The 24,419-nt window shown below is 50.2% G+C and overlaps 1 long non-coding RNA gene across 3 annotated transcripts; it reads left to right on the top strand.

The window, feature by feature from the left end:
• Positions 1 to 1,523: 1,523 nt before the first annotated feature.
• Positions 1,524 to 18,833, top strand: LOC149865124 (uncharacterized). Of its 3 annotated transcripts, none has more exons than XR_016442387.1 (5): positions 1,524 to 4,088; positions 12,464 to 13,145; positions 13,494 to 13,527; positions 15,262 to 16,793; positions 17,325 to 18,833. It is a non-coding gene; the product is annotated as an uncharacterized LOC149865124 (long non-coding RNA). The 3 variants fall into 3 exon arrangements; XR_016442386.1 differs by having other exon boundaries at positions 12,464 to 12,562; positions 17,325 to 18,830; XR_016442388.1 differs by lacking the exon at positions 1,524 to 4,088 and adding an exon at positions 6,598 to 6,622 and having other exon boundaries at positions 12,464 to 12,562; positions 17,325 to 18,831.
• The last annotated feature ends 5,586 nt before the right edge of the window (positions 18,834 to 24,419 follow it).

The following is a 24,419-nucleotide window of genomic DNA, read 5'->3' as shown; positions in this document are numbered from 1 at the left end:
GCTTGACAGGTGCCCCACCCCCTGGTCACCACCTTGGAGCTGGACCTTTGCCACCAGAAGTCCCTCCCCTTGCCCCCAGAAGTATTGCTTTTGCCTAGGGGGTTTGTCATCTTGGAACTGGAAAAACAGCAACTTCTATTCTAAAAATCAAACAGCATACACTAAATTGATTTCAAAAAAATATTTTTGTCCCGATTTCTGTGTTTGTGTAGTGTACATAGAGGTGACTGCATAACAGCTTAAAATCAAGTCTTTTGTATATTGTGGGGGGTGGGGAGGATATGGGTGGATGGGTACAGGGATTGTGGGTTGCTGTGGGTAGGTGTGGGTATTGCGTTTGTGGGGGGGGTGGATGGGTTTGGGGAGTGTGGATGAGTTTGGCGCTTGTGGAGAGGAGTGTGGCTGTGGGGGTTGTGGTGCATGGAGGGGAAGGGTGGCTGGGTTGAGTGCATGTGTATGGTAGTGTGGGGGGGCGTACATGTGTATGGTGGAGTGCGTGTGTGGGACCCCTCGGGGGCTCAGGGGCACTCAGTGGTGCGCAGTCTCAGTGAGCCCCAGGACTTCACATGACTGGGTCACCAGCAGGGAGAAGGGCAGAGCCAGCCCAGCTCCATAGAGCCCCTGCCAGCCTGGGCTCCATGCTCCTGTCATCCTGCCCCGGCCCCCGCCAGCCCTGGCCCTGGGGCACCAGCATGGTCCCTGCGCTCCCACTCACTGCCACTGCCCTTTCCCTGCCACTTCCCTTCCTTCCTGTCCGCTGCCACCACTTCCTCCCCACCTACCTGCCACTCTGGCAGCACGTGGTTCCCAACTGCAAGTCTGGGACTGCGGGATGCAGCAGGAGCCAGCCCACCCCCGACAGTTCCTATCTGGCTCCTGCTGCACGGTGCAGTCCCAGCCATGTGCCTGGGAACTGCATAGTGCCGGATTGGCCAGGCTGGCTCTTGCTGTGCCGGCGATCCTTCCCCCTCCCTCTGCCCATTTTTATCTGAGTTTCCCTCTCAGATGAAGGGAGGGAAGGAGAGGGAACAGCCACAGGGTCCCAGGCCAGAAGCCTCTGTTACACAGAAACTTCTGGTTGGGGGCTGTGGGAGTGGGGGGGCTGGACAGGCCTTGCTGCTGTTCCTGCTGGGTCCTGCTGCTGGCTCCCCCTGGGTCCTGCTGCCGCTGGTGCCTTGTAATCTTTGACTGGCAGCCAGAGGCAGATAATAATTTGTTTTCTAAATTTTTGCAGGGACCTGTGGGCTGGATAGAATAGCCTGGCAGGCCGAATCCAGCCTGTGGGCCATATTTTGTCCAACCCTGCATTAGCCTGTGGCATGCATTACTATGGGATACCACTGAGGTCAGGAGCTTAGCTCAAATCTTAAAAAAAAATGCATTCTGCATTCATACAGGTACTCTCCACATCCAGATCTAGAAACAGCACTGGAAAGGACCAGCCAGGCCAGCAAGTCCAGCTTCCCTTGACTCAGCCAGTCATGAATGTAATAGACGTTCAGTCCAGAAGGGCCCACAAGAACATCCATGCCAGCTGCCACCCACACACCACAGCACCTTCTGGCCCCCTATAACAAGTTCAAAACCTTTAAAACAGAGAGATAAAAGTCTCAAAAACTACACTGTGCCACAGACAGAGATCAGGAGAGACTGAGGGGGCTGCCAACACCTTGGGCCACACCAAGGGCAGGATACTTGTTAGGTGAAAGTTGCCTGGATGATCCATGGAAAGAAACCATTCCCCGTGCTAAAGAGGAAGAGATTTTTTATTATCCTGACCTTTTGCAATACTACCTTTATAATTGTCATCATCATCCTTTTAATAAAAATATTTTAAATAGAACAACAGTACCTTTGGGAGGGATACAAACCCTCATGCTTCAGGGCAGATCACCCAGTTTCTCACTTATGGGGGTTAGGAAGAAGCATTCAGGACAGGCTGTTCTGTAAGTACCTCTTGCAGGATGTGTTAGACCATTGGGGGCCAATCTTTTTGGCAGACATGCCACAAGTTATCCCTGCACCCTCCCCTGTTCTGATTCCCTTCCCCTGCAAGGCTAAGTACAGAAAGTCCAAGGCTGAACCGATTCAGTCTTTGCAGGTTACTCTAAACAGCACACATTCAACTGAAACAGAAGTGAACAGGCATTTACCTTTGATTCAGCAAATGCAGCCCGATGCCTGCAGCGGCCCAGACCTGAAGCTGGGGGATGCTAGAGTATGACTCTCTGGGAGTATCCAGCATGAGCTATGTGTTCACTTCCTCTTCCTGCTGTCCCCAAGGTGCCTGGGATTTGCAGTCCACAATCACAGCAGCAGGACTCTGCAGGATTGCTCATCATTTCCTTTTCCTGTTTCCAGGTGCCTCTGGGCTTTGTAGTCCACAGTTATAGCCAGCAGTAAGTTTGAGCAGGGGAAAGGGTGTTTAACCCCCCCTCTCTGGCCCCAGACCCTAGCTGGGATTTGTCTGGGGGGACAGTCCCCGCTGCTTGCAGACTGGGCTGCATCCCTAAATGGGCCTGCCGCCCCTTGTCAACCAGCCCTCACTGCTCAAGATAAGAAGCAGAGGGGCAGGGCCTTCCTACTCTCTGGAAAAAACAGCCCAGCCCAGCCCAACCCAGAGCTGCAAAGCATGCTGGGATGCTGGGGGACTGTGATTTACTTTGAACCAGGAAGGGGTCTGGGACAGAAGTTTCATAAACCAGTTTAACCCAAATCAGTTAAGTCTGATACTACATTCAATGAGGTTTATCTTAAATGAGTTTCAGCCATTTTGAAACTGGTTTACGTGCACTGAGGTCCTGTTCTGTTACAGGTTTAAACCAGTTTCCGATCCCTAAAACCAGTTTATGTGTAACTTCTGTCCCTAGCCCAAGAGCTGTGTTCCTCTTTCTGCTCCCTGCCTGATCCTCTGCTCCACTTTCTGCCCCATCTGCCACTGTGCCTGCCCCATCCCCAATCTGCCATGTGCCACATAGAGGATAGCCATGCCGCATGACACACGTGCTTCATGTTGGCCACCCCTGTGTTAGACCACCTTCAGGGTCATCTGCTGGCCAGGGTCAGATACAAGATACTGGCCTCCTGTGCATACAGAGGTGACCCTGTAAGGACAGAGGCTTACACCAGAGATTTTATTTATATTCCTGCCATTTCCTCTCCTCCTCCTTGGAGGTGCTGTCCTCCTCACCCCAGCCTTCTTCTCCTTCCTAGGATGTTATGTTATCCTCTGGGTGTTCAATAGGACATGCAGAAACTCCCAGGTAAATGAGTTTCCTATAATGCCATGAGGTGTTTGGTGGTAGCATGCAGCGTAGGGACAAATGAAGAGGACCTCGGCTCCTTCCACTCCCCACCTATAAGCTCAGATCTGGAGTTCACGTGGGTTGCCCAGAAATTTGAATGTGTATTTAAAGTCCTAGAGGTCTCCCTGTGATGCTGGCAGCTTTCTCTCTCTACTAACTGCATCCCTTACCCAACTCCTATCCCCCAAGAGCTATTTCTCTGTAAAACCTCAAGTGCATTTTCTCCCAATCCCTCAACATAACGGTGAGGGGAAAGTCTGTCCACATAGACCTACTCCCACACCTATCTGCAACTTCAGAGAGCTTCTTTCCCGCTTCATTTGCTAGCCATGGGACTACCATTTTCCTCCAGCAATGGCGAGCTTGCCCCACTTTTCCTCCTGCACCTGATTCTGGGAGGAGAACCTGTCCCATGGAAATGAACTGAAGTTTTGGCATTGATTTCCCCAGGGCTATGATTTAACCCGCTATCTTCCCCGGTGATTCTGTCCCCCCAGATGAATTTACCTGACCTCACTATCCCCATTCAGTGCATCTGCCCCTATCCTCCATTCAGCCCCACCTAAATGATGACATGGGGGAGCTGTCACAAAAAAGCAAGGAGGCGGAAGAGGGCCCACCCAACTGCAGCAGGGCGGCACACAATCCCACCTAGGTGCCCAAATACACCGAATATGTGGAACAGAGTCTGGCTCGTAGTGGACAGAAGAAAAGGAGGCAGGAGGCCAACTACCGTGGGAGGTTAAACAAGCGGCCGACCATTCAAAGCGGGGCAAAGGAAAGGTAGGATGCAACAAGGGGAGGGAGAAGGTGCTTTGCAAAGGAAGGGAGGGGGAATTGCGTGTGAAAGAGCAGCAGAAGGACCGAAGTCCTCTGGACAAATCAGAGGCAGGAGGAGAGGCAAAGACAAGATGGAAGGAGAGAAAAAAAGCAGGCGCAAAACACACAGCCTGTGGTTTGACTTAACTTCTTGCTACTGGTGTTTTTGCAATACATTTGCGCTGGAGCGGCTCAGCCCATTTCTGAGCGCGCAGGCTCTGGCCCAGCCGCTCGGGGAGCGCAGCTGGTATCACTGGATCCTGCTGCTCGACAGCAGGGAAAAGAAGGAGAGGAAATCACTCGAAACTCTCCAGAATGCAAGCAGATGCCTTTGTGTTTCAAGGTTCAGGCTTGATTTGCATTCAAAACAGGCTTTGGCTGTTTTTATTCCACCCCCCCCCCCGGGTTATATAACCACTGCCATGCAGTGGCCTGCGGACCCCGGTAGATGGCAGGCTGTCTCCTTCTCTTCCCACCTATTTGTCCTTTTTCGCAGACACGCCGTCCTCCCCTCCCCTCCCCCGAAATGGGGCCTCTTCACTTTTCCACATTCCTGCTGTTTTTCTGCAAGGCCCGGCGTGGGCCAGTGTTTCCGTGCTGGGGTGCCTCACAGGAGGGGCACTTGCAAAAGCAAACAGTCCTTTTACAGCCGAAGTGGACGAGATGTTCCCGGGAGGTTTCTCTGTCTCTCTCGCTACCTTTCCCGAAGGCACGGGTCTCTTTTTTTCTTTCTTTTTCTGCTTTTCTTTTCATTGCAGAGGGGGCCTTTGCTCGCCTTTTACTGGCGTTGCCTTTCAAGGATGAGCTGTGTTTAAAACAAGACACAAACAAGCGTGCTGCTTGGGACGCAGATACGCCATGCTAGGGTTGAGATGCCTGCCTTGTGGGCTACGGCGCAGTGGGCAGAAGAAAAGCAGGCAGGAGGCCAGGAGATACCTGCTCTCCAGAGGTTGATTTGGAGAATGGGATTGAATACAGGGCATGTGATGACAGGACTCAGTGTTCGTGGCGTGGGAGAAAGGTCCTGAGGGTTAGATCTATCCACCCACGCACCCAGCCCTGTTCACCGCTGGGGGTTACCTGGCATCCCTGAAGATCTGCAAAATAAGGCACGTGGGAGCCTCCGGCAGATTTCTGCATACTGTCACCGAGGAGGCTCTGGCAGGAAGGAGAGGGTGTGATGGGGATAGCAAGCAGGGAGAAGCAGGGCTTCGTGGGGACCAGTCTGGATGGTACCAGCAGGGACATGGATATAGGAATAGGGGCGTGAGGGGCTGGAGAAGTGCTGGGTCTTGATCTCTGTGAGCCAGGAGATGTGGGAGGTGGTACCTGCCTCTTGGGTTGCAGAGGGATCCCAGGCCCTGCACAGGCGCGAGCTTGGTACAGGGTCGGGAACATGCCAGTCTGGATAAAATAGGAACTGACTCTTGGGATTAGAAAAGATGCTGAATTCCCACATTTTACAGGCTGGCCTCAGAAGCAGAAAACAGCCTGAAAAGGGGAGTTGCTAGAAACTCTAGGAGGCACCCTGCTCCCTTGTGATTTCTAGCACCCCAGCTGACATGGGACGATAGTTCAGATGAGCAGCTGGTAAAGGTCTGCACTTTTTTGGATGCTTTCTCAAATGGACCCCCTCAGTTGGGCTCCCCGTCACTATGTATGCAGCAAGCTAGCTCTGATTTTTTTCTTTTAATAGCTTTTCTAGCCTTAAAGATTGCAAAGGTTAATTTCCGAACATGCAACAAGGCAAGTGAGAACTCAGCGCCGTGGGGCTGTCTGCGTCTGCGGACAGGCACCACCCCTGCCTCTGTTGCTATCCGGAGCTTTGTCAAGCAGCACCGTCGTGAGTGAAGTGAGCACGACTCTGGTCTCGTTTTCAGCAATGCGACTAGAAAGAAATGCCCCAGTGTCCCTTTGCGGTGCTTAGGAAAGCTCTGAGCAGCGGGAGGGGATTTGATGCTGTCTGTTTGCCGACTCCGGAAGAAGACACTTGGCTATGCTTATACTTGTATAATACATGCAGTGTTTTTGCATTGTTTCTTTTTACTCACCCACCTGCCTGCTTGTGCTAACTGTTGTTTCTTAATAATGTAAGAACTGCCCTGTTGCGCGAAGTCACAGGGTCCATCCAACCCAGTCTCCTGTCTCTCACAGTGGCAGAGTGGATGCCATGAGAAAAAGTATTGAAGCAAGACCTATGCAGACTGATCTGTCCCTTGCCCTACTTCTGCTACAGCTTTCAGCACTCAGAGGCTTAGGGATTGCTGTAAGGTCTTTGAGGCAGAGATTGCTATGAACAGCACCTAGAACTGAGACAGGACTAAGGCTCCTAGATGCTACAGTAATACAAATATATATAGAGAGATCTATCTATCTATCTAGATCTATCTATATCTATCTCTCTATCTATCTATCTATCTATCTATCTATATATAGTAGTAATGAAGACAGGTACTGGAGCTATGCATGGAGAGGAAGGCCCTAAAAAGATCAGCGGGGTAAGAACAAACTCCTCTTATTGTGGAACGGCTACAGAAAAACATCCTTATTCAATCCTGCAGCCGGTGGGGCAGTTTCAGATTCATCATAAGCTGTATTAGCATTTACTTGTATTCCTATTGAGGTAATATCTAAGAGCACCCATCAGGGATCAGGGATCATGGTCACTTTGTGCTAGGCATGGCGCCAAGGCGGAACAAATTGACAGTCACCAAAGAGCTCACAAGCTGAGCAAGAGACCTGCTATCCAGAGGTTGATTGGGAGCATGGAAGCCCCAACAGGCTTCAGGGACCATCTGCCGGTTAAGAAAGCCATGGTTACAAAGTCTCTTGTCAAAACTATTATGCTGCATGTGTTTTCTTATGCCTATGTAGAGGACCCTGCGCTGCCTTATACTGGACAGCATTCCCATCCTGCTGCTAATGCAGCGCACGCTGGAGAGGATCCAAGCTTACCCCCTTTCTGGCACCGGCCTTTATTTGTACTCAGCTAGGAAGCAGACACCTCACCCTAAGCTTCCTCTTCAGCTTGGCATTTCCTAGGGTTTCTCCTTGCAGGAAATGTCTTTTCTGTGCCCCTTGGTGCTGATCCAGAAGAACACTTAAGCATGTGTTTAACTTCAACAGCACAACTCACGTACTTCCATGCCTTTTTGGACAGGGACCGCCTCTCCCTCCTGCCCCCCGGCAGACTCCACCTCTCTTGGAGAGACTCTGGGAGCCAACGGGTCTCACTTGATCTGGTTGCCGCCAGGGCGAGTCAGTAAATCGCCCTGCTTTTTTGGCAGCAATAAACTGAGGAGCTTATTGCTCTGCCATTTATTGCTCCTGGGAAGCTCCCAAGAGTGCATTTGTACGTGTGCCCGAACCACAGCACATTGAGCTGGGTTGCAGCAGCCCTGGCCTGCAGGGAGCCTGGGGGGTCAGCCTGCCACCTGGGGCTGCTCCGCCCAGGCTCAGCGTGCTGCAGAGGGGCTGGCTGGGGCACGAGGGTGCTTTAGCACGGGCCTATCTGGCAAGCAGCCCTTGCATGGAAGCACCCTCCTGCCCAAGCCAGCCGGTCAGCATCATGTGCTGCTTGCATGAAAAAACTCTACAGCAGGTTAGGACTTGTACATACAAGTCCTACTCTGCTGCGGATTTAGTAGTTTTGTGTGCTCAGATAGGGGCACACGTGTAGACGCTGAGACATTTACTGCACAGTTAATTAGGCAACTGCACAGTAAACATCTCATGTAGATGCATCCGCTGCTACCTGCGCCTATGCAGAAATGCAGGTTAACTAATGACTATGCAATATGCGGAGCATGGGTGCGTTAATGGTGCATGGGATGACCTTGAATCTCTGCCTCTCCCTTCCTAGGCAGATGAGGTTCTTCGGGTGAATCTGATATCTTTTATTAGACCAACTTAAATTGGTCTCCCTTCCTACTGTGTTCAAAGTGACATGTGAACTGAAAGGGTGGGTCTCTCTTCGGGGCTCATTCCAGCCTGACCCTCTGTTTTCCCTGCCAAAAAGAGGGTCAATTAGTACTCCCACAGCCAAGGAGGCCAATAAATATCTCCACTGTCAGAGGCAGCTACTAAAGGTGCCAGCTGCTTTTACAAAACAAGGATCTTAAAGAGTTTTACAAACAGGAGAATGTATCAGCTACCGTGATCCTGAGACCTGTTCTTTAGGGTCACCAAGAATTCATTCCAGCCTAGGTCACGAAAGAAACCAAATGCCATTGGCCACCGCTGACCTGAAACCAATGACCTACAGAGGACAGGCCCTGTGTCCTGAGCCTGCTTCCTGGGGCTATCCAGGTTCCCGCTGCCATTTTCGTTTTTTGACCACGCAAGAACTTTGTCTAATACTGCAGAGAAGCTGGCTGGTTTCCAAACCCTTCCACTGTAATGAATTTAAATTTTGCAAGCCCTAATGCAAGGAATTCAAATGCATATTGATTAAGGGTCTTTTATGGGTGCCTTGCAGAGCATATTAAAAAAAATTTAAAACTTACATTCCGGTATTAATGACGCTAGGCTCGGGTGCTCTGCGATGACTCTGAGTTGACTTTTAATTGCAAGGCTTTCACTGAGACACATTTTTTTAACTAGGGCACAATAAAGCACCTCCTCAGTGGGGACCAGCAGCAGATGGCCACCCCAGGGTAACTGAGAAAGGCAGGATTTATGCATATGGTAGCTCAGCTTACCCAGCTTCCTTTGCTGATGCAGAGGTGCAGGCTAACTCCTGACCACTAAAACCCACTTTTGTAAAGTGCTGTGGTAGGCTCAGGCCATAGGGGTCACAGTCACTAGAACAGCTGCGCCCACTCCCACTTCTGGTCTCAGCATCTCTCAGCCTTTGGGCATCTCTGCCTGTCACTTGAACTGTAGGTAGACTCCTGTGATCCTCTTGCATGACATGGTCTCTGCTGTTCATCAGTGACTGCTCCAGCAGGCTTGATTTAGGCACACACCTTTCAGTCCTGTTCCCTACAGAGCAATAATGGGGTAACCAGGGATCAAATAGCCTTCTGTGAGCAAAGCATCATTTACTTAGAACAAAAGCCTTTCATAGGAAACAGATCTTAAAAACAGTAAAATGGGCAACATGCATGTCTGCTTCCTGAGCACCTAACCAGCTGTCTCTACAGATACTTTCTCCTAAGGTGAAATTCTCCTCCACGATGAGTGTGATAGACCAAAGCTTCTCCCTGGGGACCCTGGAAGACGAACTCATTTACAGAGCCTGTCCACGTGCCCGCTTTCCTCCTGTTGGACCTCCCTGACAATACCTGAGCCCTCTCCCACAACTCAACATTACTGCAGGGATCAAGGCCCTTTTTATTTCTTTTGAGCTCTACCTTCCCAGCCCGGCAAACCTCCACTAGTAGCCTGAAAGGATGCCATGGCCTTTTGACTGTGCGCTCTGGTGTTCTTCACCGAGAAGCTGTTCGTATGGCCTTCCTACATGGATCCCACTTAATTTGAGCATTAGGGGCTTAGAGTAATCTTTTAATTGCCTCCAGTGTATGTTAGACCATCGCATCTTGCAGAGAAGTCCATTAACTTGCCCTGGTTCTATAGCAGCTTTCCCTCCCTGCCCAGGTCCTGCACAATGCTTTTAAAACACGGTATCTCATACGGTTGTGACATGTTGTGTCCATGTCTATCTCACCAAGCACCAAATACGTAAAAGCCAAGTTGATATTATCATTCCTTTATCATGGGCTGTGTTCCTCATTTCTCTTTGCTATCTCCCACCTTTCAACCTGCAGTCAAGGAGAACCCAGCCACTACACGTCCTTCACAGGGCAAAGGCTGCCTTAGAGGACCAGAGCGGGTAGACTGTACTTCCAAGGTCCTGGGATGAATCTGGTCTAGGTTAATAGTGATTGAAGGCTGTTAATATCTAACTAGCTCTTTGGTGGCCTGGATGAAATGAGCTAGAACCTCATAGCAAATAGTTTTCTGTGCCGCAAATGCCACCAACTTCTTCTGTGAAGAAGCCCAAGACCAGCTGGAACGAAGACTAAACTACCCTCTACCCTTTGAGAAGGAGCACTTCTAACTCAGTGTATCAGCACTGGTCACAAGCCCGCGGCAGAGCAAGAGCTCAGGCTCCCCCGTGGTCTGTGAGCCTGTGGGAGGCCTCAGGTGGCTGGTTGCATTTCTGGGCAAGAGGTCAGTCTGGCCACACTGATGCACCTTAGGAAAGTGGAGTGGGAAAAGCCTGCACAAAACCTGTGGTTATTCAAATTACTTTGCAAAGAGTGAGACAACTGCAGTCTCCTCATCTGACAATCTGGCATCTTCCCAGAGCGCTGCAAGAAAATCAATGCTTGAGCCCTTCATGCTCATTCCTGGGAGGGCGGCGTGTGGCTGTGTGTCAGACGGCACCTCTGATACTGCCTGTAGGCACAGGGTTAGTAGAAGAGAGCTCTACAGCTCCAGAAATGTCTGGACTTTAAATGTCAGTGTCTCTACAGATACTTTCTCCTAAGGTGAAATTCTCCTCCATGATGAGCGTGATAGACCGAAGCTGATTCAGAACTGGAGGGGCCACAGTACAGTGGGCCGCTGGGTGGAGGATGCTGCCCTTCAAGTGCTGTAAGACTGACTTTCAACTGCAGAGACATGGCGTGAGGGTGGGACATCCATGGAGGAGCTTAAGTTACCTGTTCTGCCTTCGAGAAGGTGCCAGGGTGAATGGAAATACCCTAACGTGGCTCAGCCTGTTCTTCCTGGACCAAACCCTGTGCCATTGCTCATCCTCTTGGCACTTCTGAAGTTCAGGGGCTTTCCTTTTGTTTTCCTCTGGGGAGCGTGAGATGCTCGTCATGTTCAAGGGTCGGCTGATGCTCAGCTGTCTTTGAAGGGACATTCCCGGTCACTTTTATACAAAGGGTTTGAAAGGGAAAATGTTGTTAACCTTCGCACAGGCTGTGTATGTATGTACCTGTCGTGCTTCTGTTCTCTTGCAGCGAGCCAGGTCGCTGAGTAGATGTATGTGACAGCCACTTCATTATTCATTGTAAGTCAGCCCTTTCTGGGAGGAAGGACTTGAATATATTCCTTTTCCTGTCCTGGATTTGGTGCAATTCAGAACTTCCCAGGAAGCAAAGCTGCTGCAGCAATTGCTGCTCTAATGCCCTCCCTTTTCTCTCCCCTCAGCAATGAGGAGCTTGTAGAGAAACAAAGTCCATTTCTGTGGCCGAGTCTTCGTCGGCAATCCCTTGCAGTCGAGGCTGATTGTCTCCCATCACTGTCTTATTTGTATGTCTGACGGTGGCTGATGAGACCTGTCTGGGATCGACAGACTCTACTGCAGCTCGGACATGTGTTTGCATGTGGGGTGGGTGGCGCTGGATTCTCGATTCGATCCGCGATGCTCTGTTCTTGCCGCTCTCACTTTTCCATCTCTTGTTGTTATTGTGAGGTGTCAAAGTACTGAGATCCCTGTAGCAGATTCTTCCTCCATTTGGGGTGATAGTTTCCCACGAGTTGACATGGATGTTGCATTTTTTTACGTTGGCCTTGAGGACATCCCTGAAGTGCTTTCTCTGCCATCCTCTTGAGCATACACCCTTGGCTCAGCTGGGAGAATAAAACTTGCTTCGGGAGTCTAGAGTCAGACATCCGGCTGACATGGCTGGCCCAGTGAAGTCGATGTTGGATGATCTTTGCCTCGATACTCATGGAGTAGAGGGTGGATAGAAACGTCCCGCTCCATGGCCAGCCAGGAGCCATGGTGGGGCCCTCAACTCCCAGTATATGGGCTCTCAGAAAGAGCTGAGGTTTGAAGCCAGGGAGCTCAGTTTGCTGCCACAGATCCCTGCCATTGCAGGGTACCAGCCAGCATGCGGGTGTGAGCAGTACTCTGCGCAGTCTGCCTCTGTGTTGGGTGCGCCCTGCACTGGCCCATATCGGCTCTTAGTCTGCAACATAGATACGCAGGGGAGTCTCTGAAGGAGCAGTGGGTCATCTCTGTAGCTATACAACAGTGCTATCCTTGCTACCTTGGCCAGTCAATGGCTTCCTTTTTGGTTCAGCTGCTGAGACGGACAGCTCCCACGTCATGTCTCAGTCATAGTATGCAGCAGACACCCGCACGCACCCTGCGTGCTAGGGGCTGGGTGCAAGCTGGTATTACTCTGGACTCTTCAGCTGTCAAACACAACAGGAATCATTGCCTTTTCCATAGGGGATCCTGCCAGTGCAGTTTCTTAGTGCTTGCACAGATTAGCACTGCACTAAAGGTAAGTGCTTGGCCTTTGTGTCGTGCTTCCCATCACTCGGTGTTGAGGTGCCGTACAAAGTAGGCAAGCATCTTTACTCTTCTTTTGCAGGCTGGGAAGATGAACAGCAGTGACATGATTTGGTAGGGGTGATAGCAGAAGATCTGAAACAGGCAAGTTTAAGAAGTCTGCCATTCAGTCTTGTTCAAGGTACGTCCAAGCTGGTATCTTGGCTACTCCGCAGCTCCCTCTGTAGTTACCATCAGTAGCAGGAGTGATAAAAAAATATTAGCAGTAACATCTGGGTTTAGACCACGCTGTAGATGAGCAATGGGAAATAATAATAAGACCTGGGGTCTTTTTGCCAAGTTGATTCTGTGATTTTATTAGCAATTAGACTTAATACTTGGCTGGACCTTATGATCAGTAAGGTCTCTTCCAGCCCCTAACAACTATGAAACTACTATATGTGGGCCTCATTGTTTTTACTTTCAGTTTATTCAGACTTTGCACCCGGGTTTTGCTAATGGATCCCATCCTTCCAATGGGGTGAACCAAAAATACCTGATCCGGATGCTCCTTGCATTTGGGCTATTTGAAATCCAGTATTGAGTTCTGTAGCCTGAGCTCATCTTTAATTATTGGGAGTTTGTTCACACCGAAATCAAACAATCAGAACAAAATGTTCTACAAGGAGAGTCCATAAATCATGACCACGTTCATTTATCTCCTAGGCTACAGAGGCAGCAATAAATAATACAATGAGGGTTTGGAGCCTGCAGAAGAAATTGAGGTGAAAATATTAAAAGAATTGGGCAAGTACTCTCAAAGGGATGTGATATCTGTAGCAGCCTGTCCATAGCCTGCAGGAAAAGAAAGTAAAGCTGAGTTAAATTTAATTCAAGATGAACATGATTTTAATGCAAATTTTGCATTTATGTATATTGTATCATCTGGAGATCTGAATGAATGGGACCGTGTTGTCTTTTAATCCAGCAATTCTTTAGAAACAACCTCCCAATGGGGAAAAAACAAATTTGGGTTTTCCCCTATTTTTGCCTTTGTATTCTACATATGTTTTACATATCTATTATTTTATACTATCTGTTTTGTCTCCATGTTCTTGTTTTTTCCCCATTAGAAATGGAGATCCAGGCTAGGCTGGAACGACTCTGGTGAGTAGACAGATACTGAAATGGTGCTATCTTTAGAACCAGGATGGTGAAGATTGAGCTATTAATCAAAGGCAGGATTTTTAGTTACAGCACTCATTAAACTCCAATGCTTAGTTCAGATATTTCTGGCAAAGGAAGATATTAGAGTCCACAGGCAACATTCCTGTGATCTCCCAAGTCCTCAATGAAACCAGACTGGGCATGTCTACCACTGCCAAGGTGAATACTAAGACTATTAGTGAAGGAGCTTTAATAAAAATAAGTCTTAGCTCTACTGAAAGATATCTCAGAGTTAAGGATGTGGGTTCAGTTGCTTACTCTGCTTCCTGCGTGACTTTCAGCGTGCCACGTTGGGCTGCATCCTGTACCACCTATTAGGCACCTAAGTGGACTCAGATGTCTAGGTATGATCCTATTCCACCTGCTGGAGTCCCTGAATAAAATATTAATGCATCTGCTTTTATAACACATCAACCTCTTAATCTTAAGACACAGAAAGGACTCGAGCAGGGTGGAAAACGATCGCTTTTAGGAGCCCGACAAGTAGAACAGAATCTGCCTGCTCATGTCTCTGTCTGAAAAACAAGATAAATCCCACGAGAGGGTTGTGAGCATAAATGATTACATCCTCTGGGTGTCAGCATGAAGGGGCCATCTGATCACCTAGCTAGAATAAGATAGCCAGGACCTACTCCCCTTGCAGATCTGGGGACTGGTGCTGATATCGGGTCCGTTCTTTACCAATGAAACTTAATTGAGCCCAGTGGAGCCTCTGCTGATTTCCCATCACTTTAAGCCAGAATCAGGCCCCTACATGTGAAGCCTTTCAACCCATTCTTCTTGCTGCTTCCTTCTGCCCTTTTCAGTCCTGCCCCTGACAGCTAACACACGGCTCCTTCCACGGGGACCGTATTCGCTCTAAGCAGCCATAAGAAAAGTGACAATTAGGAAGCGAAGAAGCTACAGCATCCGCTTTGGCAGGTACAGCCCATCTGTCTGCGGAGCGCCATTTAATGAAACTGGCCTTTCCTTACGCTCGCGCGGGTCAGAGGCAGGGAGATTACTGCACAGGAGTCTTGGATCTGTCAGGCTGGAGCTTGCGCTGTCACACTACGGAAGAACGGCCTTACGATGGATGCAGCTAAGAGCCGTCTATGTGTGTCTCACCGTGTTCGTTTGGGATTCAGAAAATGTTGCCGATTGGAAACAAATGGCCCCGGCCAATTAGTTTTACTCAGAGACTGTGATGCCATCTGGGGAAGAGCAACAGATCCCAGGTTCAGCCTTCCTGGAATATTTCTCTCCCAAAGTGATTAAGGCTGCTGTATAGTTTTGGCTTCTATCCCCCAAATGTGAAGGAGGAGCATAAAAAAATTAACTCAGTCATATTTTTGTTCAATTTGAATGTATTTCTCCAAGACTATTCATTATGCTTCCTTCCCAAAGCATACCTGGTGATTTAAGGAGCCTTGCCTGAGCTGTTTAGTCCCACCCTGGGACCAGTGGTGACACAGGCATCTGCCATTTGGGGTACTTTTAAACGTGCAAGGCCAAAAGGAGCCTGAGAGCAGAATCAGACCCTAGATATGGCCACGATGCAATGAGTGAGAGCAACAAAAAGTTGACGAACTGGGTTTGAGGACAAGGGTCCTTCTGAAATTGGTTGGTTCCTCTATTACTTCAGCCCGGCCCAGTTCATTCCTCAGATTTCCTTTCTCCTGGTTCCTTTTGCAGAGAACGGCGGCTCCATTTTGCAAACTACCCAGGGACGTCCACCTTTGCCCTCCCTCTGGCACGCAGCGAGACCCGAACATTTCAGAATTCTCCGTTTTCAAAACCTGGTTTTTCACCTCGCTGGGGCTGGTCCTGCTTTGGGCAGGGGGTTGGACTGGATGTGATCTCCTGGGGTCCCTTCCCACCCTCATTTCCATGGGTCTGTACTTCTATGATCAGTCCCAACATTTCCCCCGTGATGCTGATCTACCCACAGACTGGCTCTATCACATTACAACACAGAGTGGGGAGCAGGCGGCTGCTGCCAACACTGGCCCTGAGCCAAAGTCAGGGCCAGAGTGAGACCCACAGCAGGCTCCTGGCCCCCTTCCCCTTCACTTTCTCCTCTGCAGCTTTTGCATCCCCTTCCCCTTCCCCTTCCCCTTCCTGTCAAGCACAGCGTGGCTCTGCCTGGGGCTGGGGTCTCTCCTGGGCATGAAGCACGTGGAAACCCCTGTCCTGCCTGGCCAGTCGGCACCACTGGCACTGCTGCGTGGCCGGGCAAGAGCTGAACTTCAAGTGCCGCGCGCCCAGACGGGGCTTAAGCAACATCTGAGAGTCAGGGGAGGGGAGGGGGAAGAGAGTGGGAAGAAGCAGAGACTGGAGGGAATGAGGGGAAGGGGCAGAGGCTGTGGGGACCTGGGGGGCAGGAAGGCTGCAGAAAGGGGGAAGCAGGGGTGGGACAGAGGGAAAGAGGATCACCTGACCCACCCCAGCCTCTCTGCTTTCCTTACTGTAGCAGTGTGAGGGAGCCCCCCGAAACTTAGGTGCTATACCTGGAAAATTAGAACAAGTGCCTACATTTTCCAAATAGAGAATCTAATTATCGGTGGGTCATCTTATATGGAGGAGCAACTTCTATTCAAGTAAATACGGTAGCGATTGTAATGCAAAAGTGTTCCCAAGCAGCCTGGGAAAAACCCTGCGGGCCCTTCCCCTGTCCATATCCCAACCCAGGGGTGCCCCGCATCCAGCATGAGTGGCACGAGTGGCACAGGCAGCCTGCATGTGTGGCACGCAGCGGTCTGAGGAGGGCACAGGCAGCCCGGCAGCAGACAGGGCAGGGAGCACAGCAACAGATCGGGCCGGGGGAAGGGATCACAGGGGCACGTGGGGAGGTTGGGGTGGCTAATTCCCTGCCCCGACATACCAAAATGCCCAGCACTTTACAGAGTGGACCAACAATACGTAAAACGCAAGGGCACATTTGCATCACGGTGGCTTCAATGCGGGCCCGTGCGAGACGGCCGGGCCCAGCCACGCCATTCTCAGCTTCTCAGGGCCTTCGACCATCCCAAGAAGTGGAGCTCAACTTCAGATAACCTTGCTGCTGGTTGTATGGCGAGGGAGTGACTGAATGAGGGAAGATCCCGGCCGGCCCAGTGATAAAGGAAGCAGGGAGATCTCTACAGCCCTGGCTGCTACCTCCCCGCTGCCCCAGGCCCCAGGCCGGAGAGGGGAGAGCTGAGAGGCCGGCATCAGTCACATCTGAAGTGAGTAAGCGGGGGAAAGGAGCAAGGCTGCCAGCCTGTATCAGCTGGTGGCAGCCAGCCTGAAGCAAAATGACTTATGCATCGAGCTCTTTGCCAGTCCTTTCATTCGAGTTAAGTGCAAAGTTTGGCTGTCTGCATTAAACAAACCTGGAGAGGAGCAATTAGCGGGCTGCAGCACTTAGGCACACCCCACCCAGGGCTCTGGGCGCCGTCCCAGCTTCACCCAACGCTCCCCTGGAGATGAAGCAAGGACACTGTCTTAACTTGCCCCCAGGCTCCTGATGGGTTACCATGCTTTCCCGTCCCTCCTAGCTCCAGGATGACCAAGTCTTTGTACTGGAGCCTGGGTGGGTTTGCTAGAAGTGGGTGTCGGGGCATTGATGCCTCCAGCTGATGCACCCCATCATTTCACTGCATGCCTTTTCCAAGCTCCTGGGGCTTATGTGTGACTGCCTTGAGTTGCTTTTCTTTCCTTCTTATTTTTTTTCCTTCTTATTTATGCATCAGCATGTCTCCTCTCCTTGCTTTTAGGAATAATCCTTGTTCCACTCAGCTTATCGGACGCACTGGAGCAGGGGACAGGAACGTGTCTTTCTCCAACCCCCCGTGTCACTGAAAGGTGCATTGTGCTTTCCAGAAAATACGGTAAAATGTTCAGCCTAAAGATGTGAGCCTGATCTCATGGCAGAGGGCGGCCCGCATTCCTCACCTCTGACATAACCCGCGGAGAGCGCGCTCGCAGCAAAACACAAACAAGATGTACTCGCTGGCTGACTGCAGAGCTGGGCGGCTGGCAGATGTGCTCAGAGTACAATAGCCTTGCGCAGCCCCCAGACATTTGAGCGCGCCAAACGTACGACCCAGCCCTCCTTAGCTGGAAGGAAACCATGGTGCTGACTGTGGGAGCCATTGGGTGACAGCAAAAGCTGCAGATAATACCCCCCACCCCAGGCAAACAATTTCTCTCTTCTACTGTGCCCACCTCCCCCGGCTACTTCTTACCGAGTGGAGATCAGGGATGAGGAGAGGGTCCAGGGGAAGGCAAGAGACTCCTCTTTCTAAAGTCACCTTGGGAGAAATCTGAGCCCTGCAAACCGACACTCTGCAAAGCTGTTTCTCTCGCTTTGGGACAGGTTCATTTCCAAGTCCCTGCTGGCTGATGCTGGCACAGACCACGGCGCTGAGACCCAGAAAAGCTGCCTAAAGAGTCCGTTTCGAATGGGTCTGCAGCTGGCCGGCACTGCCCCGGAAGCAAGCAGCGTGCTGGCTAAGGGGTTGCTGAATCAGTCCATCAGTACTTCTGAAGACCCCTAAGGCCCAGTGGGGACCTGGCAGCCTTTAAAGCCAGTGGCAAAAATCCTACTGACTTCAGAGGTGCAGAATCTGGCCCTAAAACTCTCTGGCCCTCGGTGTCAGCTGTAACAGAGACAGGGATCTAAGACCTGCTTGCCCCGCCTTATGGAAAACCCGCCATGGGATGGAAGCTGCCATCTCACTTGTTGCTTGTACTCCTGCAATGCCTGGAAGCTGCCTCTGAGACGAGGACACCTGTGCACTTGCTGATGTGCAGACACTGGAGACGGCACAGACCCTGCCCAAAGAGTTTGCACAGACAGAGCAGGCAGAGCGTGCAGCTCACTGGTTAAGTGATTCACCCCAGGCCGTGCGGGGGAGCTGTGGCAGAGCCAGGAACAGCCCCTTGCTCAGCTGAGTTGAGCAGCTTCAGTATAAGATCTTCCTTTCCCCAGGAAAAGCTGCGCTGCTCTGTGTCAGAATACGCAAACACAGCTCCTTTTTAAGGTCAGCTTTGGAAACCTTTTGCTTTTGGCTGGATCCTGTACAGCGCTAAGCACCCACAGCTCCCATTGCCTTCACTGAGCAGGAGCTGCAGTTGCTTAGCACATCCATCCTTGTGTGCTTATAAATAAAGACATAACTGAAGCACAGAAAGCCTGTGACACTTTTTCTTCCCCTTTTGCAAATTTCCAACTCCCTTAGACCATAACAATGACATATTTTCCACCCCGTTACATAAAACCTTTTTCCTAAAAAGAGATGTTAGGACATTCAGTCCAACCGACTGAAAGCACTTTGGTGCTAAGTATAGTCTAAATGCCTGGTTGAACCTCAAATGACTGGCTGGGTTGGTTTAGATTTAAAAAAAAAAAAGAAATACACACATTTGGATGCTCATTCAGACTCTGAAGCGCTTGCATGAGGCTGCCAGCCAAGTTTCGCAGCTCTGGGGGAACTGGATAAGCAATAATCTACCTTCAAATCCATTCTCAAGACACTCTTCCCTAGGTACTTCAGCAGTCAAGAAAGAATCCATAGACAAAGCTATTGATTCAGGCTCCCCGATTTTGCCACCAGCTAATTAGCAGTGAAAATGGCCGGGGTTTTGATCCATTTTCAAAATTAAGATGAAGAAATGTTCAAAGAATTGTTCAGTGTTATCCCTCCCAGATCAACCCTAATTGGTATTACTTAAGAGAGCCTTTATTGTTATTTTTTTGTGTGGTTAACTTCTTGTGGGTTATTATTGCCCATCTGCAGTGGTTGGATGCTGGAATCAGCTCTATTGTTAATGCTGCGCTGTTCATTTATAAAGAATGAACCGAAAGTCCTGGTTTCCCAAGCATACAGTAATCAAACATCAGGGCTAGGGACAGAAATTACACATAAACTGGTATAAACTGGTATAAGTGATCAGAAACAGGCTCAAATCTGTAACACAACAGAAGTTCAGTGCACATAAACCACTTTCAAAATGGCTGAAACTGTTTTAAGATAAACCTGGATGGATGTAGTATCAGACTTAACTGATTTACGTTAAATCCGTTTATTGAACTTCTGTCCCAGATTCAAGTTAACTCACAATCCCCCTTCATCCCAGGATGCTTTGCAAAGTCCCCGCAAGCCCCCCTCACAGGGTGGGTGGGCTAGCAGTATCGCATTGCAGGCTCATGTTTATCTTGTGGTCAATGATGACAGGTTACAAGGGTGGGCAGACGAGAATAGGATGGGTTTCAACACAGACAAGTGCAAGGTGCTGCACCTCGGGACGAACAACCGGCAGCATACCTACAGGTTGGGGAACTCCCCTCTTGTCAGCACGGAGGCAGAGAGGGATCTGGGGGTCATCATTGACTCCAAGATGAACATGGGCCGGCAGTGTGGGGATGCAGTCAGGAAGGCCAACCGCACCTTGTCGTGCATCCACAGATGCATCTCGAGCAGGTCCAAGGAGGTGATCCTCCCCCTCGATGCGGCACTGGTCAGGCCGCAGCTGGAGGACTGCGTCCAGTTCTGGGCGCCACACTTCAGGAGGGACGTGGACAGCATGGAGAGGGTCCAGAGGAGGCCACTCGCATGCTCAGGGGGCAGCAGGGCAGGCCCTATGAGGAGAGGCTACAGGACCTGAACCTGTTCAGCCTCCTCAAGAGAAGGCTGAGGGGGGATCTTGTGGCCTGTTATAAACTAGTCAGGGGGGACCAGCAGGCATTGGGGGAGTCCCTGTTCCCCCGAGCACTACCGGGAGTGACTAGAAATAACCGTCACAAGCTGGCAGAAGGTAGGTTTAGGTTACATATCAGGAGGCGCGACTTCACGGTCAGGGCGGCTAGGACCTGGAACCAGCTTCCAAGAGAAGTGGTGCTGGCTCCTACCCTGGGGGTGTTTAAGAGGAGGCTGGATGAACACCTTGCTGGGGTCGTTTGACCCCAGTACTCTTTCCTGCCATGGCAGGGGGTCGGACTAGATGATCTGCTCAGGTCCCTTCTGACCCTAGAAACTATGAAACTATGACCCCCAAGTCTCTTTCTTCTGTAGTGCTAGCCAGCGTAGCACTGCCGAGCCTATAAGGATGCTGCAGGTTTTTCCTCCCAAGGTGGAGACCCTAGCATTTTTTGGTGTTGAACACCATCAGGTTCTCATCTGCCCATTTGCTGAGCCTGTCCAGGTCAGCCTGGATCAGTCTTCAGGTTTAGATTTCTTTACTCCAGAGTTTGGTGTTGTTGGCAAACTTGGCCAGCCCGCTTCTGATACCGATGTCTACATCACTCATGAGGATGTTAAATAATACAGGACCTAGAACAGAGCCTTGAGGGACCCCACTGGTCACTGGGCACCACAGCGATTAACTTCCATCAACCACCACCCTCTGGGTCCTACCACAGAGCCAATTCCCCAGCCAATGGATTGTGTCCTCGTGTCCTTGTAGCATTTCCCCTAGCCACTATGAGATCTCAGGCTGCAGCTAAGCTGGGAGTAGAGCACTTGTTTTGAAAGTCAAGCATCCACACACAGTGTCTGGTCCGGCAAAGTTGGTGCTTGAGGATTGCCAACTCAGTACTGGTAATGTTGGCTTCATCCAGGAAGCTGGTGCTTATGCGGCGATCTTCCTATTTGATGTGGATCATTTTCTGGAGACATTGTCAGTGCTATTTCTCCAGGCTCTTAAGATGACAGAGGTAGGTCAACCATGTTTAACATCCTTTGAGGAGAGTGGGGGTGATGACTGCATTGTAGACCTGGATCTCGGTGTCTTCCTGGAGAATATAGAGGGACCAGGAGGTGATATAACACTTGAAGAAGCATTTCCTTAGTGTGGGAGTGGGATACAACTGAAGATCTCAGGCACAGAGGATGGGAATAAACACAGGACAGGGTGTACCTAGTGTGTTAGCACTACAGGGGTTTCCAGCTGCTGCGCAGCCCAGCAATGGCCATGCAGAGGCTGTCTACATACCAGCAGCTCCCCAGGGGCTGCTCTAAACTATGCCATTTCAGCTCCTCACACAGCTCAGAATCGAAAAGATGTCAAGGTGGCAGCACTCTCCCCTCCTCTCCTGCCCTACTTTAGCATATGTCACTCAGCATATAAATCCCAGGCTCTTGAAGGAGGAAAATGCCTTGTAACTTAGAAAGAGCAGAAGCATAGTTAGGAAAACTCATGGAGATCGATGCTGCAAGTGTTCAGCCTTGCCCCCCAGCTGTGCTGCGTGCTGTAGCAACACCTCTGGAGACGCAGCTCCCTATTTCAAAGTGCTGACCGTTTATGAATACAAACGACCTGGGGAATGGGGAGATCGATCAAACGCATCCCCTTTTATATGCTGTATCTCCTTGCATATGACATGTCCTGGAATAAAATGCACACCTTGTTTTTAAAAGGCAGAATGAAGAAAAGAAGATGTTTCCTTGTCAAAGCTACCCGAGTAGCAGCACCGAGGGATCCAGTCCTGCTCATTACTCTGCTGTCTGTGGACTGTTGCTTTTGCCTGGTAAGCAGTGGAAACTGCTCTTCTTGCATTTCTCACCCATAAGGCGCACTCCAATTTCCAACAGCTGATTTGGGGGGGGGAAGTGTTATGTTGTATGCAGAAAAATACAGTATTTACAAATCTCTCTGAACCATTCTAAGCGTATAACGCTATAGCTACTTCCATCCGCCTCTCAAGCCATTGTTAACCTTTTGTTTTTACAGGCATCACAGCAGAGAGGTTCTTCAGAAGACACCCAGATGAAATAGCAGAGGTTATCCTGCACCTGAAGGACAGCACGGAAGGAGGCGTGCAGATATTGGTGTGAGCTGTTGGCACACAGGCAGACGATGCCCTGATCTGCTTTCATCTCCCGTTCATTCTAGGCGCTTTTAAATCCTAACTCTCCCGGGTTGTACAATATTAATAGATCTTGGCGTTCTAGCAGCTATGAAATGTGAAAGACACTAAAATGCCCGTCTGAAATCAGCCAAGTACTAAACAGGCCGTCCGAGTGTAAGTAGCCATTGCAATCAGGAATCCACCCGCCATTCTCTTGGGGTAAGTCTTGGTCATGTCTCCTGTTTTATCACTGTGTCTTCATTTGGTGACGTTCGAAGCTGCATTGGGACCCACTGAGGATTAAAGCACACCCACAGCTAAGAGAATTCAATTTTACAAGGTTCCCTGTTGATGGCTCAGTAAAACTTCAAAGCAGCCTGTTGTAATACTTCTGAAAACCAGGTCACTTATACAGGTTCCTAAATACAGCTGGAGGGCCGGATACTACTCGTAAGAAAGTCGGGGGGAAAGACTCCACCTCATTTCAAAAGAATTTGGATCTGGTCCTTGCTTGCCTAACTGTGGGCATAGAAATTTGATTGTTTGGGCCCTGATCTCAGATTGGTACTTGAAGGATCTGAAAAGGATAAAAACTCAGGGGATCTGCTGTCCACATAATCTGTAGGAGAGACGTAGTCAGGAAACCGCTCTTGCATTCCTCACTGCATCTCTTCTGTAAACCATGCCCCAATTCCTAATTCAATTACGGAAATGCTGGTTGATAAGCCCTCGTTGGTAAAAATGTCTCTGATTTGAGCTCTCCCTTAAGTGTACGTACTTGGGAGCTGGTTTGTGTGGCCCTGCACACATTCTTTCCATGGACTTGCAGAAGATTTTGGCTCTGACATTCAGCCGAGGCGCCAGGAGGTGTGGATGACCGTCAAGACAGCAGTGCATAGGCAAACAAGCACAGCATTTTTTGCATGCTTCTAAATGGAAGGAAGCAAGCCATCTAGCACCAAGGTCTGCTGGCCTTGTAGCCCAGATGCTGGACCTGTGGGGCTCCTTGCACACCTAGAGACTTGGACCTGGTCCTTGACAGGTGCTAAGTGCCCCCTAGAAACTCAGCCCCAGGCAGGGTCAAGCCTTGGAGGTATTCAGATGCAGTACATCCTCAGACACCTGTAGACACCTACTTGGCTCCCACTGAAAGCCGAGACAAAGAATTACCCCATTCCCAATCTCTCTACAGGCCTGTAGGAGATGTAGATACAATGGACTGTTCTGTAAACCCACCTGCATGTCCTGACACTGCCCTGTCACCACACAGGTAAGTGCCACATGCTCATTCTCTGTCAAAACCTCTCAGTCTTGGTCTCCCAGAAGAAAGGCAAAAACAAGGATTCCTCATTAATGAGCAGAGTGGATCGCATTGATTCAGTATCACCCTTAGCACCAGGTGGTAGCGTACCAATACACAGTAATGGGGTCAGAGAAGATGGGAGACCATACTACCCCAGCTGGACCATATTAACCAGGTCTTGTTTTATATGTGTCTTTGTAAGGCTCAGGCATGGAAAAGACAACCAAGCCCTGGACCCGGAGCCACACAATCAGCACTTACTCAGCCAACAGGTCATTTGTACTACAGTACTCTACTAAGGCAGAGATGGGACTGGGGCTAGCTTCCCAGATTAAGGACAACAGGAAGTCTTTTTTTAAATACATAGGGGGTAAAAAGAAGGTCCCGGGTAATGTGGGGCCCTTGCAGGACGCCATGGGAAACTTGGTCGTCACACCAGACGGCAAAGCTAACATGTTTAACGATTTCTTTGCCTCCATCTTCCTAAGTAGGGACCAGAACAGCCACCTCCCTGCTGAGCCTCCATCGGGCCCCGGGGGAGGCACACCTGGGCCACGGGTTAGCAAGGATTTAGTTAGGGAGCTTCTGGAGGGGTTGGATGTATTCAAGTCAGCCGGTCTGGACGATCTCCACCCTAGAGTTCTAAAGAAACTGGCCGAGGTCATTGCGAGTCCCCTGGCACGGCTTTACGAGCACTCGTGGTGCTCTGGTGAGGTA

Source organism: Crocodylus siamensis, chromosome 5 (assembly GCF_052110815.1).
Source record: "Crocodylus siamensis isolate JL-2025a chromosome 5, ASM5211081v1, whole genome shotgun sequence".
Taxonomy (NCBI): domain Eukaryota; kingdom Metazoa; phylum Chordata; order Crocodylia; family Crocodylidae; genus Crocodylus; species Crocodylus siamensis.
Note: the sequence above shows the minus strand (reverse complement) of the source record. Positions and strands in the feature narration are given on the sequence as shown.